This window comes from Leptonychotes weddellii, chromosome 12 (genome assembly GCF_054177405.1).
Source record: "Leptonychotes weddellii isolate Sample4059 chromosome 12, ASM5417740v2, whole genome shotgun sequence".
Taxonomy (NCBI): domain Eukaryota; kingdom Metazoa; phylum Chordata; class Mammalia; order Carnivora; family Phocidae; genus Leptonychotes; species Leptonychotes weddellii.
The window spans coordinates 30,460,163-30,482,820 of record NC_138380.1 but is presented as its reverse complement, the minus strand read 5'-3'; the positions used below and the strand labels follow the sequence as shown (position 1 = coordinate 30,482,820).

General features: G+C 34.9%; 1 protein-coding gene across 3 annotated transcripts in view; it reads right to left on the bottom strand.

The window, feature by feature from the left end:
• The window catches only part of TFEC (transcription factor EC), a 117,094-nt gene that overhangs the window by 49,865 nt on the left and 44,571 nt on the right, over positions 1 to 22,658 (bottom strand). The window contains exon 1 of one of the 3 annotated variants that reach the window (XM_006729032.2): positions 11,336 to 11,444. The exons of the other annotated variants lie outside the window; for them this stretch is intronic. The gene's annotated coding sequence lies outside the window, so the exon portion shown is untranslated. Of the gene's footprint in view, positions 1 to 11,335; positions 11,445 to 22,658 lie in introns of those variants that run through there. 3 annotated transcript variants of the gene reach the window in all.

Genomic DNA, 22,658 nt, shown 5'->3' with positions numbered 1-22,658 from the left:
GGGAGGGTATGTGCTATGGTGAGCACTGTGAATTGTGTAAGACTGATGAATTACAGACCTGTACCTCTGAAACAAATAAAATATTATATGTTAAAAAAAAAAGATAGTAGGAAGGGATAAATGAAGGGGAGAAATCAGAGGGGGAGACAAACCATGAGAGACTATGGACTCTGAGAAACAAACTGAGGGTTCTAGAGGGGAGGGGGGTGGGGGGATGGGTTAGCCTGGTGATGGGTATTAAGGAGGGCATGTACTGAATGGAGCACTGGGTGTTATACGCAAACGATGAATCATGGAACACTACATCAAAAACTAATGATGTAATGTATGGTGATTAACATAACATAATAAAATAAAATTTTAAAAAAGACTCAATCAGACCAAAGAGAAAGTATAAGGAGTAAGAGAGCAAGAAAGCTGGAAGGTGGAGACCCCAGTTTTGGACACTGGATCATCCTCTGAAATCCACTGAACAAGGTACTCCATAATCTGCCTCTGTCAACTTTCACATTTTCATTTTTCCTGTCAGTTACTCACTACCTCTCTGCTTAAGGAAACCACCTGACATCCCCATAAATGTCCCTGCTTCTTAACATGGATCACTTGCTTGGTGGTGGCAAAAATTCTACCATAAAAGATATATTGGTAAAGTATACTATCAACCATACATCCTCTTCTCAATGGGAAATTATCTCCAAAAATTGCAGCATCAAACATAGTCTTAATTTTCTTCCTTACTGCTTGTAGAATATATTACAATGACAAAATGGTGGACATCTGTTAACTTTGAATATGATGTTTCCATGAGACTAAACAAAAAAACAGTGATATATCGCATAATTTGGTTTCTAAGTATTTCCACCATTTAATAACTCACCATCATTGTCACAGTTTATGTGAGTCTTCTCTGCCATTGAAACTGAATTTTTAAGTATGCAGCCACAAGATTATAGGGTAAGCAGACAACTGCCATGGAATCCAAGGACAATAGTAAACAGAATTAATAGGACACAGTGTACTGTATTTTATACAATATTTTATTATTAACAGAGCACGTTCTTATCCATTGATCCCTTTTATGATCTCATATTTGGTCCCTTATGATTCTAATCCCTTATTTTATGCATGTTATTGATGAACTAAGGCTCAGAGAGGTTAACCAAGTTATAGAAGTGGCACAGTTAAAAAATTAATCCACATATGCTTACATTGTACTCTCTTCAAAGTTAAAAATTATACGAATAATCATAATGACAATAATGGCATAAATTGGTAATAAGTATAGTGAGTAAGTAAGTATTGCTTTGTGTCAGGTGCAGAGCTTTGATTGCCTTGTAATCCTCAGAGCAAGGCACTGAGGTGAGCAGCCTAATTCTCTCCATGGGAGAAAGTGAAGATAGAGGCTAGGTTAAGGAACTGTGAAGCGAAGCAAAGCAAAAGTTCAAATCCTCACTGGTCTCACTACTGAGTCTCTGTTCCTCATTAGAAGTAATTATTAAAACAAAGCTTTTTGCCTTTCAACTTAACAAATATGTCTTAATTCTTAATACCTAGTGCTGAGGAGGGAACAATGCAACAGGTACCCACATGACTTACTACCAAGGAAGTAAATGTGTGCAATACATTTGCATAGCCTAAGGAAATAATCCTAAATGTGTAAAAACTCTGAAGCATCAAGATGATCATTGAACCATAATTAATAATGATTCTATAATATAGAGAACATATAAAATTTAAATATATATCCCAGTGGCCTCTCTATAGCATTCTTTAAACTGTGAGATTTGATCTTGTTCTTTTACTCAGATCAAAGTGCTTTATTGCTAAAAACATTTAATCATAAAATGACTAGAAAGTATAAACTTTGAAAGCAAAACTAAAGTAAGCTTCCTTTCCGTCCATTAATCACAAAATTTTAAAAAATAGAATGATACACCAAGTGACTCTAACACAAGGGAAAATATGACTATTAAGCAAACTATTTCAGGAAAAGTGTCATAACTTTAAAGTCCTTACTAACACTGTAGCCCTAACTTCTATCTAATCTTATTATTAAATATATTTAATAGAAGTACATGAGGTGGCATCAAAGTTCTGAATATTTACTAAACATTTCCATGTCCATGAGTAAAGCTAGAATTTTAGGAGTGTTAAAGAGCAGCACATGAAAAAGTCTTTCAAACAATAACAGGATATTTCAAATTCCTAATGTAAACACATTAGGATACTCAACCAACATAAACCAGACCATATAAAAATATGCTTACAGCAGACAATAACCTTGATGTGTTCTCCCCATAAAATCCAACACTATCATGTGAGAATAAATTATTCCTTCCATCCTTATGGTGTTGTCTTGCCCAAACCTGGGAGCTCATTTCAAAGTAAATTTCCAAACAGAACACAAGCATAGATATATAAAGGGGCTTGCTTTCAAAAAGCAGCTCAAGTTATAATGTCAACCGGATTCTCTTGCATCTCACCAAGGGTTTTGTTTGGTGTTTTATTCTGATCTTTTTTCTTTCTCTTATAAATTCTTCTTCTTAGAAAAACTACTATAAGTGGCAAGGTCAATGTGGCCCTTACCACAAGTCACTGATGACCGAATTGGTATCCTGATATCTGAGAAGTCATTTGCTGTCACATATCTATCATCAACCCTTCAGAAGAGTAAGAGGGTATGATGCCTTATTAAGACTTGGCCAAGTTAGGGTAGAGTTTCAATCCTCTTGAACTCTATATGTGCATAGGGAAAAATGTGGTTGTTTTGTAGCCTATAAATGTATTGCCAGCTCTAGCAAGCGACAAGACATCTCACTCTAGAAAGTCAAGTGCTGCAATGTGTCACTTCCAAACTTCTCTTGCCGGTCCCAGGAAAATAGGTACAGATTTCAAATAAAGTTATTTAAAGTAGATTCTGGTATATAGACACCCATGTCCTCCAGAGTTAAATTTCCCAGTTAGACTGTCTCCAGTCAATCTGACCACTTCAACCTGACAGGCAAGCCAGTCAAACAAGCAGTCACAGTGGGCCAAAAAATCTGTCAGAATGGTTTGCTTCACTGGTAAGTACTTTTTCACTGACTTGAGCAGTCAAGTTAATCAAAACAGTCAAACCAGGTTTCCCATGTATACATAGTCTTAGCTCTTCTTGTGTTAGTAGGTAGGCCTTGTTTATATATCTTAAAGGAGTTTTATTAGGTTACACTGTTTAAGAGAAACAAGTCAAAAATGTTGTGAGCAACTAGTTTGACAATTAGGGCTCTCTTCGGAGTTGGTCTTCAGCTTCGGCACCAGGGAGAAAAGGCTCATTGGGCCTGCCTGAGAGCTACGGAAGGGGACAGGAGGAAAGGCAGACGAGAGAAAAGCACCATGGAAGCAGGAAGGACCCATAGGCCCGGCTCCTAATATTTTTTGGTTAGAGGGCTGAGACACGTGTCCTGACAAGGGATTGGGCTAGTTATACTTTTTGAGATTAAATTAAAACACTCAGAAACTAAAGTAGGGTTAGTGACATAGATCTCACTATCGACTGGTTTTCCATTTTAGTGTGAATAGCCACTTTTGTCAGAAGAAGGATAAGCTTTAAGAAGCCCCTTAATTAATTTAAAAATGGAGGTGAAGGCAATTTAATGTCTCAGCTTGCACAAATGACAGCTACAACTGCAGTCTGATGTTTCAAAAGCACTGTTAGAACAGCAGTTGAAATTACAGGTTTTGGAATCAGCCCACCTGACTTCAAGCCTGGGCTCCCCACTGACAAGCTGTGTGCCTTTGGGCCGCTCAGTGTCTTCCCAGTACGTAAATACCCTTACCTGTACAGTGGGTACAATAATACAATAATACTACTCAATTCCCAGAATTGTTCTGATTATGAAATGGCAATGGGAACAAAGAACTTTCAATAGGATAGAGTAAGGAAGACTTGCCATGGAGAGGAGAGGCATCCAACCAGAGGAAGAAGGTCCAGCTCAAGGTCACCATAACTGTGAGAGCATCTTATTCAAATAAAGTATCTCTATAGAGTACTAGACTTCTTTTATACCAGCATCTTATGTTTTTTAAGTCTTGCCCCAATTAATAGTTGTATCATTTAATATCTTTATAATTTCTAATAACAACACTAATAAGCACATGACTGAGGTCTCTAGGTCCTCATTCCACGCTGGCATTAAGCAAGGTGCTTTACCACCACTTTCTCATTTATAACCTTGAAACCCAATGAGGTATATCAGGTTTCCACATGAAGAAATTGAGTCTCAATCAAATTACATGACCTGTCTGGGATCAAACAACTGATTATGACAGAGCTGGTTTTGAAACCTAACCATCTTTAAAACTTCTGCTCATTCTAATATGTCATGTTTCTAAGTGACCTATAGTGTAATAACTATCTAATTAAGAACAACATATTTCTGGTTCTTCCAGAAAGAAGAGTAGTTGATATTGAAGATTTGGGACTTCCTAAAGGGAAACATTTGTCTATTGGGCCTCTGAAGGTAGTACAAGTAAACACTGACTTATCGTTTCCAGAGCTCATGTTCTTTCCCCTTTCTATATTGCCACTTTGGGTTTCAGAACAATAAAACACAATGTCTGGAATACAAAATTCACCTATTCCAGAGGACTTGGAGCTGGGCAAGATTTCAAAGACTGGTTGAGTCATCAAATACAAAGTAGAATGTCTTGTTAGTTGAAAATGGCTGGAGCGCCAATTAATAAGCTGAAAACTAAGCAATAGTTGTGACATCAAGACTATTTCATGCTGTTTTCTTAGGTGATTTTTCTGTCATTGATAGAGGTAGTAATCTCAGATGATAATGTGCACAAAAGTCTTTAGACTCTGAAGAAGCATGAATCAATGATACTTCTGGGAAGAGCCCAGGCTTCTAGCTAAAACTCAACATAGGGGGGTGCAATCCAACATACAGGATTAACATCTCAGGAGACTTGCCCGAGGTCAGTTCATCTCTCTGTGATGCCTTATCCTCTAGATGGAAATAAAAACAGTGAACTCTCTTAAATGTGCCCTACGGTCTGATTAAAGATTGAAAAGGTCTCTAAAAATCCACAGCACTCCCAGGGAAAAATGCTAAGTATCATTATAATTATTACACCAAATGCCATAATTTGGTCTCCTCAGATTCCCTTTTTATGTAGATTCCATCACACTCTGACTTTTGACTTTTTGCCTCTCTGACCAAATCTCCAATGACAAAGCAAAGGGAAATGTTGAGGCAATTAGTGGGAAATGGAAGCAATTAATTCCCTTTTTTAGTAGAGACCTGGCCTCTGTGAACCAGTTTAACCAAAAATAATCAATGACCTTTCTCTGACCAAACTGAAGGAAATCTACTTGATATTTGTCACTGGTTATCCATCTACTGCTTCAACATTAATGAGTCTTTTCACTTTGCCTCTTTCTTTTATGAAATAGAGCCATCTATTCTGGTCCCTTGTTACCTCTGCAACTGCTATTTTTGCAAATCTAATACAGTCAAAGACCTCGTTATCCATGTGTAATCCTGGAAACCATTTTTAGCATAGCATGGTTTCTGATTTCCCCCAAACTTTCTCCCTTGAACTGTTTCCCGTTCTCTGCAATAAAGGTGGGATCTTGTTCAAAATGAATGAAATAGAACAACAAAGATAAAGTTTAAATCTAAAAGCGACAAAAAAAAAAAAAGATTATATAGTTTACCTAGGTCTAAGCACCATGCAGATCTAGAACCAAGTTGCTGCCCCATCGCTTACTCACTGGTTACCTTGGGAACTTTACCTATCTTCCAAAAAATCTCACTTTTCTCTTCTGAACAATGGAGATAAGAGCACTTGCCTCAAGGGTATTTTCAGGTTCAAATGAATTGATATGTGCAAAGCCTTTTGTACCTGATGAGAGTCCAGCCAGTGCTAACTTTTATCAACTGGAGAAGAGAAGACTTCAGGTAATATAGCTGCTTTTGATATTCATGAAAACTCTTCTAAGATGACTGCTACTCAAGCAGGAATAGTTAACAGTCACTGTTTCCTTTTCATCCCCAAGTAGAGAACTTACTTTTTTAGCTTATGCATTTATTTTATAAATTCTTTCCTTCTAGCATATTCTGGAATATCTTTGCTTGCTATTTTGTTGTTGTTTGTTTGTTTTGTCTTTAGACAAATACATCTTAAGCAAATGCTCAAAAGTTTAGTCATACATTTTACTAGGTGTGCTCAGTAAGGCTGAATATAAGTGAATTTAGATACTACTTAGTACAACCAGTATTTCATGTTGAAACAAATAGAAATGTGAATGAATTGGTACTACAGCCTCAGAAAATATGGAAAAGTAGAGATGACCTGTGAAGAAAGGCAAATTAAGTTACCTCCCGAATCATGCAGAGTTGCTTCATTCTCTACTTCATTTTGCTCTGAGAACTCTGTCCTAAAGGCAGAGTCCTCTGAGCCTGTATTTAGGAAAGGATATTGAGGGAGAAAAAAGGCCAGATATATGAGATAGTAGCCCATGGTTATGTTTCATGCTCTGAAAATCTGTCAGAAATGTGAGATCAAGGATCCCATAGGGGGAAGGAGAGAGGTCCTCCCTTTGGGTTACGACCTAGATTTCCAATCTTAGAGTTCCCACATCCAATCTAAGTTTGATATCCCAGGAGTGAATTCAGAACTACTCTTCAGGCACAGGAGACCTAAACTTTAACACCCCCACCAGACCCCTTGTCCTTCACACTCAGTCCCAGCCCTAGCCCTTCACTCTCCACACCAGATATTAATTCAACTTAGAATATTCAGCAAACACACACACACACACACGGACTTATTCAAAGTCACATGGCAAGTTAGTAGCGAGCTGAAAATGCTGAACTCTGACTTCCCATTTCAGTGTGTTCTATCAGCACTAAACCAAGCAACCACAAAGAAATCACTGAATCACTTGCAAATATTTGCTTGGCCCACTGGTTTGGGAGCTAATCCATGTTCAATTTCAGTGGTTATTTCTACAGTGGAAAATGACACAGTCCACCACCTTTGATTTTCTTATGAAGTAGGTTCTATCATATTTTTAGCAAAGCATTTGCCTTCTGTTCTTGCCAGAGGTGCAACCACTTTGCAAAGTATTATGCAGAGGCACATACTTGTCCTTGTTCTCTTAAAGCAGAAACAGGGGCACTGTATAAACAAAATCTAAAACTAATGGCTCTAATCTTTTATCCCCCCAAACTGTGTTCCAAATGGCCAGAGTATTCAGCTAAAACACAATCAGATCAAGCTATTCCTCTTGTTAAAATCCTAAAACACTTAAAAGCATAGTTATGGTCTGCCCCCATCTTAACTCTCCAGCCCTACTTTATGTTATTCCCCACAATGATCGCAAGCTCTAATCAAAGACCCCTGGATGTGCCATGCTTTTCACAACTCTGCACATGCTAGTCTTTTTGTCTGATGCCTTTCTCCTATCCTTTGCCTGCCTAAAGAATAGCTAATTATTTTTCAAGGGTTCTTTGAACCCTTCCCAAACCCCCAAACTCAGGGAATTCATATATACTTTTAAAACTTGTCGGTGTGACTAATTGTTGAGATACCTCAAATGCTCATTGACAGGTACCCTATCTTAGGCATCTTAGCATCCTTAGAAACTAGTTTTTACACCCGGTACCCCCCTCTACTTATACACCTTCAACTTAATCAACTTACATGATATTAACTAAGTTATCGCTCAAGACAAAATTGCATATTCCGTACCTTCTCCAGAAGACGGTGTCATCAGTCATCTCACTGGGCAGACTCACCCACTGCTTTGTTCCTACTCTAAGAGTGGATATGCTCAGAGTTTTCCAAACACTATATCCCTACATGTCCACAACATGTCAAAAGTCTTTTAAGAGAAAAAAATGTTTGTTTGCAATAAAAACAACAATAGATGTTTTACAATTTGAGAGCAGAGATAAAGAAGGTTGACTATACTTATGGGAAAAATCTTGAATGGTAGGTATAATTCTGATGGAAAGAACAAATCATCCATCATGTGAAAAGAGCCTTGCATATGTGAAGGACAATCATAAGCTATAGAAGTGAAAAGGCAATTGTCTAAATAGAAACATTTGCGAGTATGACTAAATGATCAATGCCCTTTTGGCATAAAATTAATTAAGAGGAAGCCTAAAAGTTTACCAGAACTTAAAGTCTGATGGTAAAAATGCTGCTGACAACATTTCTATTGCAGACCTCAGATAGGTTCAAATCCTTTTGAGTCTGCACAAGATCAAAGGTAGCAGAGATTATAAACAGCTGCTGAGATATTCCTTGCAGACACTAGCTGAGCTCATTTACCTGTCTATAGACAGATTTTCAAAGTAGTAGGTATGGTCTAGATTTTGGGGGGAGTGGGGAAAGATGGTGGATAGAATGAGTTTTTGGCAAAGGGATAAAAGGACACAGAGAAATACCTGATTGAAGAGATAGAGAGACCTGGCTCAAATTCTTATTTGGATGGAAGTACATCTAAGCAAGCTGAATATCTTTCAGAACTTAATTTGTTCATATGCATATGAACTTCTGTATTAGAAACATGTTCACAAAATAAGAAATAAAGAAAGGAACAAAAGGGAGGAATAGAAGGATTCTCTGGCCCGTCAAAAAAACCCAGAAAGTGAATCACATTGTGTTCTAGTATGCAAGTGGAGGAGGAGTCTTTCAGGAAAGGCAAGAAATGATTTGTAGATACTCTTCCATGGTAACTCTTAGGAATGAACATCAGGGAGCATGGGAATCCTTATTAAAACTCAATCTCTACTTCCTAGATTCATTCCCTTCAACTGCTTTTTTTAGTTCTATTTTTGAAATCTCACTTATTTTTTCAAACCTAAAGAGATAAAAAGAAAAACAGCAACCTAATGGATCTTTAAGATCATTAGGCCCAACCTCACATGGTATCCTGAGAGCAATTACAACATCGGTAACAAGGGCTTTCTCTCCTTGACCAATCTAGTCTTTAAACTGGTCACCTGAGGAAATTCTACAACCTACCTTACTATTTCACCTTTCAGTAATACAGATTCCCCCAATTTTTCTGACGTTTAACATAAACTACCTGTAACACATTCTCATACCATTCTTCTACTTTTTTTTTTTTTTTTTTTGCTGATGAGTAAGTGGCCAGACTTCCCATGCTCCAGTGAATACAATTTAATGGAATCACATAATTACGTATCCACTAAGCTCTCACAGGCAAAGTGATGTCTGCCAAATCTTTGATATGTCTCCAAACACTTGCACCCCAACCTAGAGACTCCTTAACTGGCTGGCAATTCACAACTCTATAAAACAAGGTATATTTTTATACATTAGTTTCTTGCTACTCATTTTTTCTATAAGACTATTGTTAAGCTCTCTCCTCATAGCTTATGTTTTTGAGGACACTTGTGGTTTTTCGTGCTTTCCTCATACATCCTCAGCTCTATGCTTGAGACTCTTCTTCCTGATCTTAGTAAACACAATTAGTAAAACCTGAGCGGGAACTATATGTTGCACTCTACATTTGTTTGGTTTGCCAAATAGCATAAAATTTGCAATCTGCTATTAGTAAACATCACCTCTTTAGATTTGCTATCACTCCACTGCTTAAATCCAGCATTTCTTACTAAAAGAGTTAAATTTATCTCCATAAGAATCTGGCATGTCTAACTGACTTCAGATAATTTGATTTGTACATTGATTTCCAAAGAGTTGAATGATTGCATTTCCACATGTATAATTATGATTATTATTTTATCAATATCCATCATTATCCCCTTTGAATCATATTTCATTAGTTTACTTGAAACAGTTGTGTAAGAGTATTTCATTTCTTTCAGTTTCTCCTTTCCTATTTCTCCTTTTTGACTATTCAAACCACTGTTTTCAAAATTATTTTCTACTCCCACTGTGTTAATTACTACGGTTTCTGAAAATTTCACTTATGCTAGATATTTGCAACAGATTTAAATGTCTCATAATTATTTTGGTTATCTAGAACTTATTACAAACCTTGTGCCACAGTCATTAAAATTAAGCTGACGCTTAAGAAACGTTTTTCAGCTTGTTTCATTTTTGACATCAGCTCCAAGTTTCAGTTCAACAAAATATACTCTACTCATGCATTTAACTGTTCTACTGCTTTGTAATGAAACTGAAAAATTAAAAAATAATATTAATAATAATCAAACCAAAAAATAGGCAACATGGAAATTATATATATTCCATTTGTTTTAATAGTGAAAAAAGACTTTTTATTCTCAAAATGGAGATCACAAAGTTGGCCTATTCAAGGCAGTTTCCACCAAAAAAGTGGAAGATTTAGTATTCATTCAAAAGTGACTTGAAGATGTAAAGCTATGCTTAGATTCATCTAAAATAGAAGTGAAGCAGAATGGTCTGAATAATTTTGATAAGAAACTCTCATTCTGTTTCACTCTGCTTTGTTGACACAGTCTCTGAATAGGGAAGAATTGTGAAGGTTATTTTAGTGTCAATGTTAAATGAAGTTTCCAGTAAATAAGTTACTAATTAAGCTACCTGAAATGAATTAAAGATTACTTCAGGTTTATTTTTTTCTCAAAATGTCTATTCCCAATGAAACATTTTAAGGCAATATTGAAAGTATGGGATTATAATTCACAGAAACAAATATGTAAGAAATAGATGTACGTGTGTGTGTACGTATACAGATATATAAATAATCTTCAAGTCCCTACCACAACTCTACTAATTATAACAATTGAAAACTATTATTATAAAAAGTTATTGCTTTGGATACTTGACATCTCCTACACAAACTTTTCAGATCCAAACCTTCATTTAAAGAACTAGAATAATTTTTAACCCTGGAAAAATAACATACACTAAAGTACTATGTGGTGTTAATTCAGCTATGAACAGAACTCATATTTTCTTACCATTAAAAGCCAATAAAATATATATTGCTAAAATGTAAACAGAAATTAACATTTACTCATAGAATAACATATAAGATGCAATAAAATGTTAAATCGGTACAATTTAGTAAATATCCAAGAATATTAAACCGGAAGAAGAAATTGCTTTGGTTATCATGAACTAAAACAGTGATTTCTACATCTTGATTAAAAGTAAGACATTAATAAAGTTTCAGATATATTTTACCTAAACTATAGCAAATCACAGCTCAGCTACTCTAATATCATGATACCTAATGATCATGCAAGATGAAACCGCAATTACAAGCAAGCCACACATATCAAAGTAAAATAAGTATTGATTAGACTTGTCTTCATAGTTTGTTTAAAGTACAGAAAATTAACCTGCCAGTTTAGTTACCTACCAGCAATGATTGGATTCTATCAGTGTTATCACCTCTAGAAACAGCACCAAATTATAATCCCTCTTCCCATAACATAAGCACCATGCCAAAAAAGACAACCAGACTAAATGATCTGATCATGAATAATGAATAGTTAGGGCTGGTTGGAATCCACTTAGTTGAGGAAAGAGAAAAGAGAAGTGGCTCATTAGGGCATTTCCTGAAACTTGGTTGGAATTTCAGTTAAGGAAGAAGAAATGACACAGCAGTTTCAAGTAGAGGGGGACTTCCTTTCTTTATCTGAAATATGCTACCAATTTGAGAAACAGCACTCCAACAAAACTATTCCACAGTAATGTGGCCACAGTAAAAGCTCTTGTTGATCCCATTATTGCCCCGTAATTAACATTTCTTCCCAGAATATACACAAGCAGTACATGGTTGTTATCAAAATGGACTAAGATCCCACATCTATTGCAACATGTTAAATCTCACATTTAACAGTTGTTCAACAAACTGCCCTGCACCAATTTTCAGGTTTTAAGAACTGCAGTTTTGTTCAGAGTATTAATAGATTTTGAGGTTTTGCTTAAGGCCATCAAATTTCCCATATTTCATGTAGTCACATTTACCTTACATATGATTTTGCACTCATACTGACTCCAGGATAATTTTCATCTTGTCCAAGAATATTTTATCTTCCTATGTAGATGGAAGATCTATAGTTCAGCTTATAAGATTTCTAGCAATTTTTTTTTTCATATTCTAGTGTGATCCGTATTTTTAAGGGACATGAGCACTGGTTACTTACTGCTTTTACAAATGAAACTTTTTAAAAGGTTTCATTTTATGTATTAGTTATCTGCGTGAACTTAAAAATCCAAAGATTCAACTTTGTTCCCACACTATAATTTGTACTGAGAAAATCTACATTTATTCTATAACATGAAAGAAAGAAAGAAAGAAAGAAAGAAAGAAAGAAAGAAAGAAAGAAAGAAAGAAAGAAAAAAATGTACTTGTGTGTATGTGTGAACAGATGGAAGTTTACACATATTTCTGTGGTGTTATGTCAATATATTTTAATACCAAATATATTTATAAATTCAATATAATATCCATCAAAATTCTAGTTGCTTTCTATGGGTATTTTTATTATTTACTAAGGATAATAAATGAAAAACATAGGCAAGATATTTTAAAAAATAGTGAGAAAGTACTTGAAAAATAAGATATTGAACACATTATAAAACTACACTAACTAAAACAGTTTACTGCTGGTGTATAATAGACATAAAACTCAAGTCTTCTGCATTTTTAGAAATTTAGTATATATTGAAGGTGGTATGTTACATTAGTAGGAATTTGACACATTCCTCAATAAATATTCTAAGGGTGTGACTAACAATTTGTTGAGAAAAAAGAAGGAAAGAGAAGTAGAGAGAGAGAGAGAGACCCCTACCTCTAATACACCAAAAATCTAATTTTAAGATCTTAAATATTTAAATATAAAAATATAAAAATTTCAAAACATCATTTAGAAAAATGTGAGTGATTATTTTTTAACCCACAGAGTAGTATGTCAACAAAGAAATCTCCAACATATTTCATTACATAAATATTAAAACCTCTGTAAGAAAAGAAATTTTTTTTTTATAATTTGACAAAACAAAAACTGGGAAAATGGCTTTTTGTCTGTAGCTACAAAACATATAATATGTAGTTAATTGTCACCACTGTATTATAAATGTTTGATTATTTTCTTTTTTTGTCTTCTTACCTGAAAATGTGTTTATTGCCGGATTGGATTATAACTTTTTCTTCCTTTATTAGCAGTGATTCTGTCTTAGTTTTATGACACTGAAAATTATGTAAACTACATATCTCTGACTTACCTTAGGCAGGGAGTAAAGAATCTAGGATAGTTATCCCCCCAAAATCTATCAATCACTGTTTTCAGGCTGCCTCCAAGGAAAATTAATTCCCAGACACAGGACACATCCTGCCCAAGTTACACTAGCAAGCAAAGTGGATTCTGTCACAATGAGGGCAGCACCCTGACAAAACTCCAAATGCAGGCTGGTGGAAGACAAGCTGTCATTCACTGAAACAGTAAGGGGTATGTGGAAGTACAGACAGAACACCAACAGTCTCTGCTCCAAGTATTTGGAAGTGGTGCTGTCACACAGTAGACAGTCTATATTAAATACTAAGCCTTCACGTTCTTTACATTAACCTTCCCATCAAAACGAATGCCACATCTGTGTATTTATTCATTTGTTAGTAAGTTTCTGTTGAATGCCTACCATTTATCAGGGACTCAGATACAAAGAGAAACACAGTTCTTACCCTCAAGGAGATTAAAATCTAATAGAATTTGAAAGATAAATCACCCACGGTTTAAAATAGTTGAAAGACAGAAAAATAGTAATTTAATGGGGTAAGATTTAAAATAACAAAAAAATGATATAAGGAATGAAGGATTGTTTTCTTATATCTGATTTTCGTAGGAAAGAGGATATTGAAATAAGAAATGTGATCAAAGTAGAGGATGGTGGGTTTCTAAAGTCAAACATACTGGGGAGCATTAAGGTTATCAATAATGTATAATGTCTAAGTTAAATAATGTTTGCATTAAAAGTATTAACAGATCATATAGGAAAAAATTACTGCTTGCCAAGTGGCAGCTAACACACTTTTGGAAAGGGACTTAGTAGCTCTACAGGTTGGTAAAAAGCAGAGAAGGGAGCATATTAGCCCTTCAAAAAGGACAAACAACACACCTGTTGTTAATTCAGATTGCTTTCATAGAAGTCTCGAAGATAAAAGGTAAAAATCTTTTTAATGGAAATTGATTTTATAACTATACACCTGGGATGTTGAGGATATTTATGCTCATAAATATGACTTTTTCTTCCCAACAAGTAGCTTGGTTAAAGATAATCATTATAGAAAATTTCCAATTTGATAAACACTGAAGAAACCTAGCTTCTCTCTTAAAAAGGAATCAAATAAATCAAAGGAAATGATATATCTCCCCCAAGAAGTTTGGAAAGAAAGTCCAAGATCAATATTACCATAGAAAACAAACAAAATCAGTTGTGAGTATGTAGAACTGAAATTTATATGTCACTCATAAATAAGAATCATGCTTTTGGAGAGATTAATATTATAATTCAGTCACTTGGCAAATAATTGGCATTGGTTATTTAAAATTCTGATTTCATTATCTAGTTTGGGGAAGTGCAAAAGTTAGAAAGTTAGTATCCCATATTTTTAGGTCATAACTCCAGACTTTGCCTGAATAGCACTTTAACAAATACCAAATGATCTTGAATTCTGATATTATTTAAGAACTACAGACCATTTAACAGACAGGAGTCAATCCGACTAAAATACTAACATTGAAACTTATCTAGATTTCTACTATTTTATTAGCATACTAGCAAGTATAATATTTGTAAACTTTCAAAATATAAGATTGCACTTAGGTTTTATCCTGTCAGAGTTGTTATGTCCTTAACAATGAACCAGGCGCAAAGGCTGTGGGACAGCAGTAAAATATGCATATCATTATACAATTGCAGTAGTAGTTATTTTTTAATTTTAAAATACTCTTCGTCTACCTCAGTGAACTTCAGAAACATCATCTCATCAATCCACCAGTATCAGCAGAAGTGCATGGACTTAATCATTGTTCCATGATAAATGGGTAAATTTTATCAAGAGAATCAAATGACTTTTCCAAGTTTTTCTGTCCCCAGCAACTCAGTTTTGAAGAACAAGAAGTCTCTGGAAACCTTTAAGGCATTAATATAATTTAATTCTTCTATGATGCCAAAGGCTTTAAGATTTCCCTAGAGTTGATGTTTGATCTTGATCTTGGCATACACTAGGGTATTAAACAAGAGCCAGCCCTTCTGAAAATTATGTAGTAGGCAATATTTGTCTTTAACATGAAATCTCTATGTCTTTTTCCCTTTTGCCAGATAGGTACTACAATTCCTTATCATCTGTCCATTTTGCTGCTATCTAAAACTATTTTTAGAGGACTCTCTAATTAATTCATTATACATTTTATTCACTAAGGTATAAATGACTGATAAGACTTAAAATACTCTCCCTCCCCAAAGCATTTGCATTTGGAAGGTAATGAATCTTTTCAGTAAAGAGGGAAGATATATTTAAATTTGTGAAGGAATTATTATATATAAAATTCCAGAAATCAAAAATCCATGGAGGCTGCCATCTAATCTGAACACTGTTATACTCAGACTAGACAATGTATTATCCATAAAATAAATAAAAGCATAAAGCTTCTTCCTTTGTCATGGTGAGATGACATGTCCCATGATTGACATTGCAGCTCCCTAGAGATTGGAAAAATGACAAGTCCTCTACAGTCTGCCAAAATTGTACAGTTGCTCTCTATCAGACAGGGAAGGATGGGATATGTTGTTGAAACAAGCAACTCCAAAAAAACCAGAATGTTAAAAACAAAATGCTCTTTCATACTCTACATGTCCAGTGTGGAATAATGGAGAGCTCTGTGCCACAGTTACTAAAAGACCCAGCATAATGGAGACCCCAAGTCCATATATGCTTTCAATACCACCGAGGCAGGGAAACAAGATGTGGAGAACCATATACAGGTTCTTAAAGTTTCTGCAGGAAATGACTCACTTCTGTTTATCATTCATTGGCTGAAGCTCTCAAGGGCCATGCTTAGTTCAAAGGAAATTAACCTGCAATCCTCCCATGTGTTGATAAGAGATAACAGAGATATTTGTTATTAGGGCCAACAACTATAACATTCTCCTAATAGCCTTTAATATATCAACTTTTCCCAGGGAATTACTCTTCAGTGAAGGTGTGTTTTTCCATAATGTCACCTAAGAAGTTCAATCCACCCAATAAGAAGCTGTGAGATTTATTCTGAGCTATTACACTAAAAATACAAATAAGAAGAGAGACTCAGTACAGGAGGAGGAGGGGAAACAGATAGACAGATAGCGGAAGATGATAATTTTGATCATCATGATTTGGAGAGATAAGAACTAAAATAAAAACAAACTCTATGTATAAGCGTATGTATGTTTGTCAGTATTACGTTTGTTCTCAAGATCTCTGCCAAAACACCTTTCAGGATCTATCTACATGGGGGAAATTGTCATCTTTCAGGGAAGCATAAAAATATGAGAGAGCTATTTCACAAATACATATTTTGCTACAAGCAAACATAAAGTTTTCCTGAAGAAACTAAAATAATTGTAATAATACACTTATGTTTAAAGGAAGAAAATCTGGAAAGGGTAATAAGAGCAGAGATTTGGAAGAAGAAAATGTAGAAATATTTTTCTGTGTTTCCATTTTGAGGTATTTTTTTAAATTCCTTTAGAGGTTTAAAAAAATGCTCATGCACACAGAAGAATCATCAATGCACATCTCTTGTTTTAATTTATAATTTTCATTGACATTTTTATCTATAATAAAGCTATATTCTGACAAAGTAAAATAAGAAGAAATGGAAGGGGGGAGAGATCTAGATGTGAACTGAACAAAAAGAGTAGAATAAAGCAAGGTATAAATGTTCTGTCAGAGATAACTCCTACTCTTGGTGACCAGAAATGTCAATGGTATCTAAATTCACTTTGGTAGTAGGTGCTTTATGGTATGGGAATAAAACAAAGAAAAATGAGGCTCGTAGGACTTCAATAAGGGTGTCAACAACTCCCAAGGAAAATGATTGCATTGGCAGGAATAGTGTTTTGTTTTTTTTTAATATACAGCATCTTAGGAAGTAGCCAACATGATTTGTTCTTATTTCCTAATTTAAAAAATAAAAAATAAATACTTATATATTTGTTCATATGGGTTCAGAAGAGAGACGCCAAAATAAATACTCAAAACAGCTTTTGAAATATCTTTTCCCTTAAATTTTTACAAGGACATATAAATCAAAAAAATTATAAATGGAAAGACTGATATTTTAATATTACTTTTGTTTACAATTGCATTTCAAGCATTCCATTTTTATTTATTTTCTCACCCCAGATTAAAAATCGATTATAATGCTGAAATTGCACAGCGTTGTGGTGGTCAGCTTTGAGTGCCTGGGTCAACGACACTGAACCCAGCAAGTACAAACATGGAGTCACACATTCGCAACATCTAGCCACTAATATCACGATCAATGAAAACCATCCTACGTGTTCCAAACCACCTTCCCAACAGCACCCTTGCCATTTGGAACACATGCAATATGACTTAACCCAGATTTGCCATACTCCATGTTTGCGAGAATATTATTATGCCAAATGGTTAGAGAATTAACCTTGGATCATTCACTTTTATTTTGACAGAGAGATAGATTAGATATACTGCTACAGTTTAGGAAATTTAGAATGGGATATGTTTTTATTATGTAGAGGTTTCCCTCAAGGGAGGATAATACTTAATTTCCCAAGATACTTAGTTCATATAGCTTGAGTATCTATTTCCTGTTGTGAGATTTAAACAAGAAGGATCTGTTAAATCTGCTAAATGAAATATTTCTCAAACTGCAAATAACTGGGTGTGTCTAGACTAGCATGTAAACACACCAATTGCACTGGTGTGAGCTCTGTGGATTGCCTTATCTTTCCATAGAACATTTCTATGGGTTACATTCCCCATATGATAATGCTTCCTTCCGTTTTTTGATAATCTAATGAAGAAAAAGGAGGAAGATATAAAAAGAAAAAAAGAAATGAAAATATAACCAGCTTTTAAAATGCTAGTGAAAGTGGTTAACTATCATCAAATATAAGCCAAACACTCTTCAAATATCAGTTCTATATTCAAATAATTTGGGCATATGGACCGATTGCCAGGACTTGTGCTAGGTGCTGTCACTTACGTATATTGTGGAATACCGTGATTTTTTTTTTAAAGGTAACACACTTCAGAAATTATAAAGTTAGGAGACTATAAAATTCAATGCCTTGAGAACTTTCTATGTTAAGTAAGAGAAAAAGAGAGCTGGTAAGTGTCAGTAACCATGTTGGTATATCTGAAACGTATGACAAGTAATGGTGTGCTCAGAAGTAATTCTTTTCTCCTGTGTCTAGATCTTGCTAATCACGTAGAGAACTGTACTTCATTGTCTGATTTCAGTTCAAGGTAGGCAAAGCTGTGTTTCTAAAAACCCAGGGATTTCACAGGTTTTGTGTTCTCTCTTATGCTCCCCTGTTTTGGATAACAGCTCTGAAACAAAGAGAACACACACACACGTAATATGACTGTTGGTGACTCTCACTCCTACAAGATAGAGATTCATGATCAGACACTTCAAAAAACAAGGGGCAAGAGCTGTATCTCTCACACAATATGTAGACGTACAACTGTTCACCTTCAGCTGGCAATCCGATATGAAGCTATAAATCAGGTATTAGAGGGACACAATAGGGTGACTAGAAGGAACAATAGTGAAAGTGGTGCCTAGTAACCTTAATTTTAAAGAAAAGAAAAAACAGGTAAAAGTGCCAGGCACAATAGTTAGGTTTTAGATGTCTATATTATCAATTCACAGAGTATAGGTAGCAAAGGGAAAATGACATTTTAGCACAATGAGATAAATGCAAGCCCACAGGTACCACTGAGAGTTGGTAGAATGGCATTCTTTTCTAGAATAGAGCCACAGATGAACATGCTTGGTTACAAAAAATATATATAAGACAGCACAAGCACTAGAAGGATTGCACTGCATATGAAGAAGGAACAACTAAAGGGGTTACATGGGCTCAGGGAAACATTCACAATGTAGACAACTTGACCAGATGTTGATAAAAAGAAGTGATATGAGATGGACACCACCTGATATCAAAAGTAAATTTGGAGTTCTTTAAGTAATATTATTTAATTCTGATTATTAGGTGTTTTTTATTTTTTCCAGCTTTATTGAGGAATAATAGAATAATATAATTGTATATATTTAAAATGTACAATGTAATGATTTGATATATTTATATAGTGAAATAATTACCACGATCAAATAGTTACACATCCATTACCTCACATAGTCAACTCTGTTTTATAGTGAAAACACTTAAGACATACCCTCGGCGAATTTCAAGTATATAATACCGTATTAACTATTGTCTAATTGAAAGCAGAACTTCATAATTAAATGGACAAAGCTAAGTTCATTATTAATTTGCTAATAGTTCATCTCTATAGGAATATAAAACCTAACTAGGGACATAATGGCTTTTTTTGTTAAAGGTAATTACCACAAACTGATTTGGATTTGGAAGCTAGAACTAAACATTTAAAAAAAATATCCATCCATTCCTGAATCCAACAGAATTCAGGACACATTCAGAAGTCAGGCAGGGATGATGAAAGAAATGAATAAGAGTAAGTCAACATCTTAGTCAATATGACTCTTCTCCCTCTAAATTTTATTAATAACTCTGATTAATTCAATGGGGAAAAGACTCAATAAACTTCAAAACTATAAACTTGAGTAACTTATTTGGGCTTCTTTTAAAGATAATGCTTATATTTTCCAGAAATCTAAAATAAACTTCCCGGGCGCCTGGGTGGCTCAGTCATTAAGCGTCTGCCTTCAGCTCGGGTCATGATCCCAGGGTCCTGGGATCAAGTCCCACATCGGGCTCCCTGCTCGGCGGGAAGCCTGCTTCTCCCTCTCCCGCTCCCCCTGCTTGTGTTCCTGCTCTCGCTGTCTCTCTCTCTGTCAAATAAATAAATAAAATCTTTTAAAAAATAAATAAATAAATAAATAAAATAAACTTCCCTTACGTTGAAAGAGAGGGCCATAATGTGTGAGAGAACTGATCACAAATATATGTACATTTGTTGCTAAAACTTGAATCTCTTTACTCGTTAACTCAAACTGTCTTGACTTCTCATGTTTATGCAAAACAGATTTTTTTGGAGAAAAAAAGAAAGGTACTGTAACATCAGAGGAAATCATCAAAGAACTAGTGGCAACATCTTAAGGCTTTTATCAAAGTAGTGAGGGAATGCATTAAAGCAACAATATCTGAAGCTTACATGTGATGGGACTACTAAATTTAATAGTGTATCTTATGAACATATGTGTATATAATGATTTTTCTTTAAGAATACCTCATTCTGAAAGACTTTTTTTCCTGAGTAATGGAACATTATTCTCTCAAGACAATTCAGAAAAAAAAAAAACTACCAATATTTTATTAATAATAGATGCCTCATACTCTACAAACAGAGGACCAAAGTTTTTGAAAAACTATATGCACTGTAAATGAATATTCCCCTATACAAAGGGGAATAAGCTTATGAATGGAAAAGTCTTTAAAAAAATCCCTCATTGAATTCTTAGGAGAAAATGGTAAGCTAAAACATGAATTGTTAAAAATGAGTCATAGTACAGGAGGATTTAAGTAAAAATAGGCAGTTCTCATCTAGCAAATCTGGCCAAGCAAGCTATGATCAAATTTGAGATATCTATTTACATTTATAAAAATGTGTTAAGAATAAAACATTCCTTATTTTCAAAGAAAAAGTATTAAAAACAACATAGTTTTACCTGCAAGTAATAGTTAAGTAGAAAAAGGAAAGGAAACCCATATAAAAATGCATGTCTAAGTATTTGAGACTGTGACCATTTGAGATGCTGCTACTGAGAAATGTCATGGGAGGACACCAGTGGGTTTACTCATACACTGACAAATCCAGGGTCAACTTCTCATGCATATTTGGTCTACTTGGGGGTCATGAAAATAAACCAAACACTACTGAACTCACTGATTACTGAAGGAGAATGTATGGGTATGGGTGGGATTCCTAATGCTATTAAGGAACACTTCTGGCTGCTATATGGGGTCTTCCTGTGAATGTGAACTACAAAGCCACTACTATCCAATTTCTGGGACTCTTAGCTGCTAGATAATGCATAATTATTTTCTCAAAAATAAAAAAGTAATCTACAATCTCTAAAATTCGAGCATTTAAATTTCTGGCAGAATTAGCACCTAAGTCTTCCACTAGGAACAATGTAAAGTTTTTCTCAGAAGTTGAGAACTCGGCCCTCTGAATATTAAACATAGTAGTGAGTTGCCCTAAAGAAGACAAGAGTGGGATTTATTTAATATTCTAAAGCTTTTCTGTGTATATTCTCCATCATGACTACAGCAAGTCTTATGGGCTACCCCACAGGCCAATAATGTGTTACCCCTTCCTAACTGATATTTTAAGGTATTTGTACAAAATCTATTTAATGAGAATAAGCATTTGCTCTTAATTAGTACTAATACTATGCCTCTTTATATGCAAAATAAGAGATTTATTACATGTTCCAAATATAAAATCAAATTGCTTGGAATATTCTTTCACAGTGCTATAGTCACTAAGAATAGGTGTAACTAACCTACACTTATTTTATTACAAAATCTTATCAGAATCTAACTTTATTTCCTTCTGGCTACCGTATCAACAAAATGTTCTTCAATTTCTTTAGTTCTGGTGTTTTCCTCAGTTTTTTGAACAACAACCATTTGGGAAGCATATTTAAAGTTAGATTATAAAGTGAATGACTGGTTCCTGGTAAACAGCTAGGTGCTGAGTGTCATTCTCTCCTTCCTCATTTTGATTGCCTCCACCTGCTGGCTTCAGGCATCTGACAGCCGACTGGTCTCAGGCTTCCAGGCATAATCTATAGTTCCACTTGGAATCTGACTATGGAAGGTGCAAAATACCCAACTGGGACAGGTCAGCATCCGGGAAGGGTTTCTCTTTTTCAAATTTATTTCCACTTAGCAGCAGTGTCTACTTCAGTGGAAAGGAGACCAAATTCGATTTTCCCAGTTACTCAAGGAATTGCATGGAGGAATCCTGAGCAAATTAGCACCCGATAGCCCATGTATCCCAGCGTCGTTGCTGTGCTGCCTAAAAACTGGCACCATCTGATGCTGTGAAGTCGGCTGGATCCTTAATCTAACATAGGTATCCAAAAGAAAAGGAATAGTTGGGCTTCTAGTAATTTATGTGAAAAAGATCTCTTCCTTGCTTCATGAGTTCAAAGAGAACAGAAAAATTTTTTAGCTTAATCACCACTGAACCCCAACAGAAAACTTAGTGCACAACATAAAATTAGTGCTTAATAGCTCTCTAATGAATAAATGAAATTGACAAACATATTGATGATATTTCCTGCACTTTAAGTGCAACTCAAATCATCCTGTCTCATTCCAGAAAGATGTAAATACAAAAAAAAAAAAATCATAAAGGACGTGGGGCAAAAAAATCACACGATGATTTACATTATTGAAGTTGTAAAAAACTTTTCCCATATGCATAGACCATA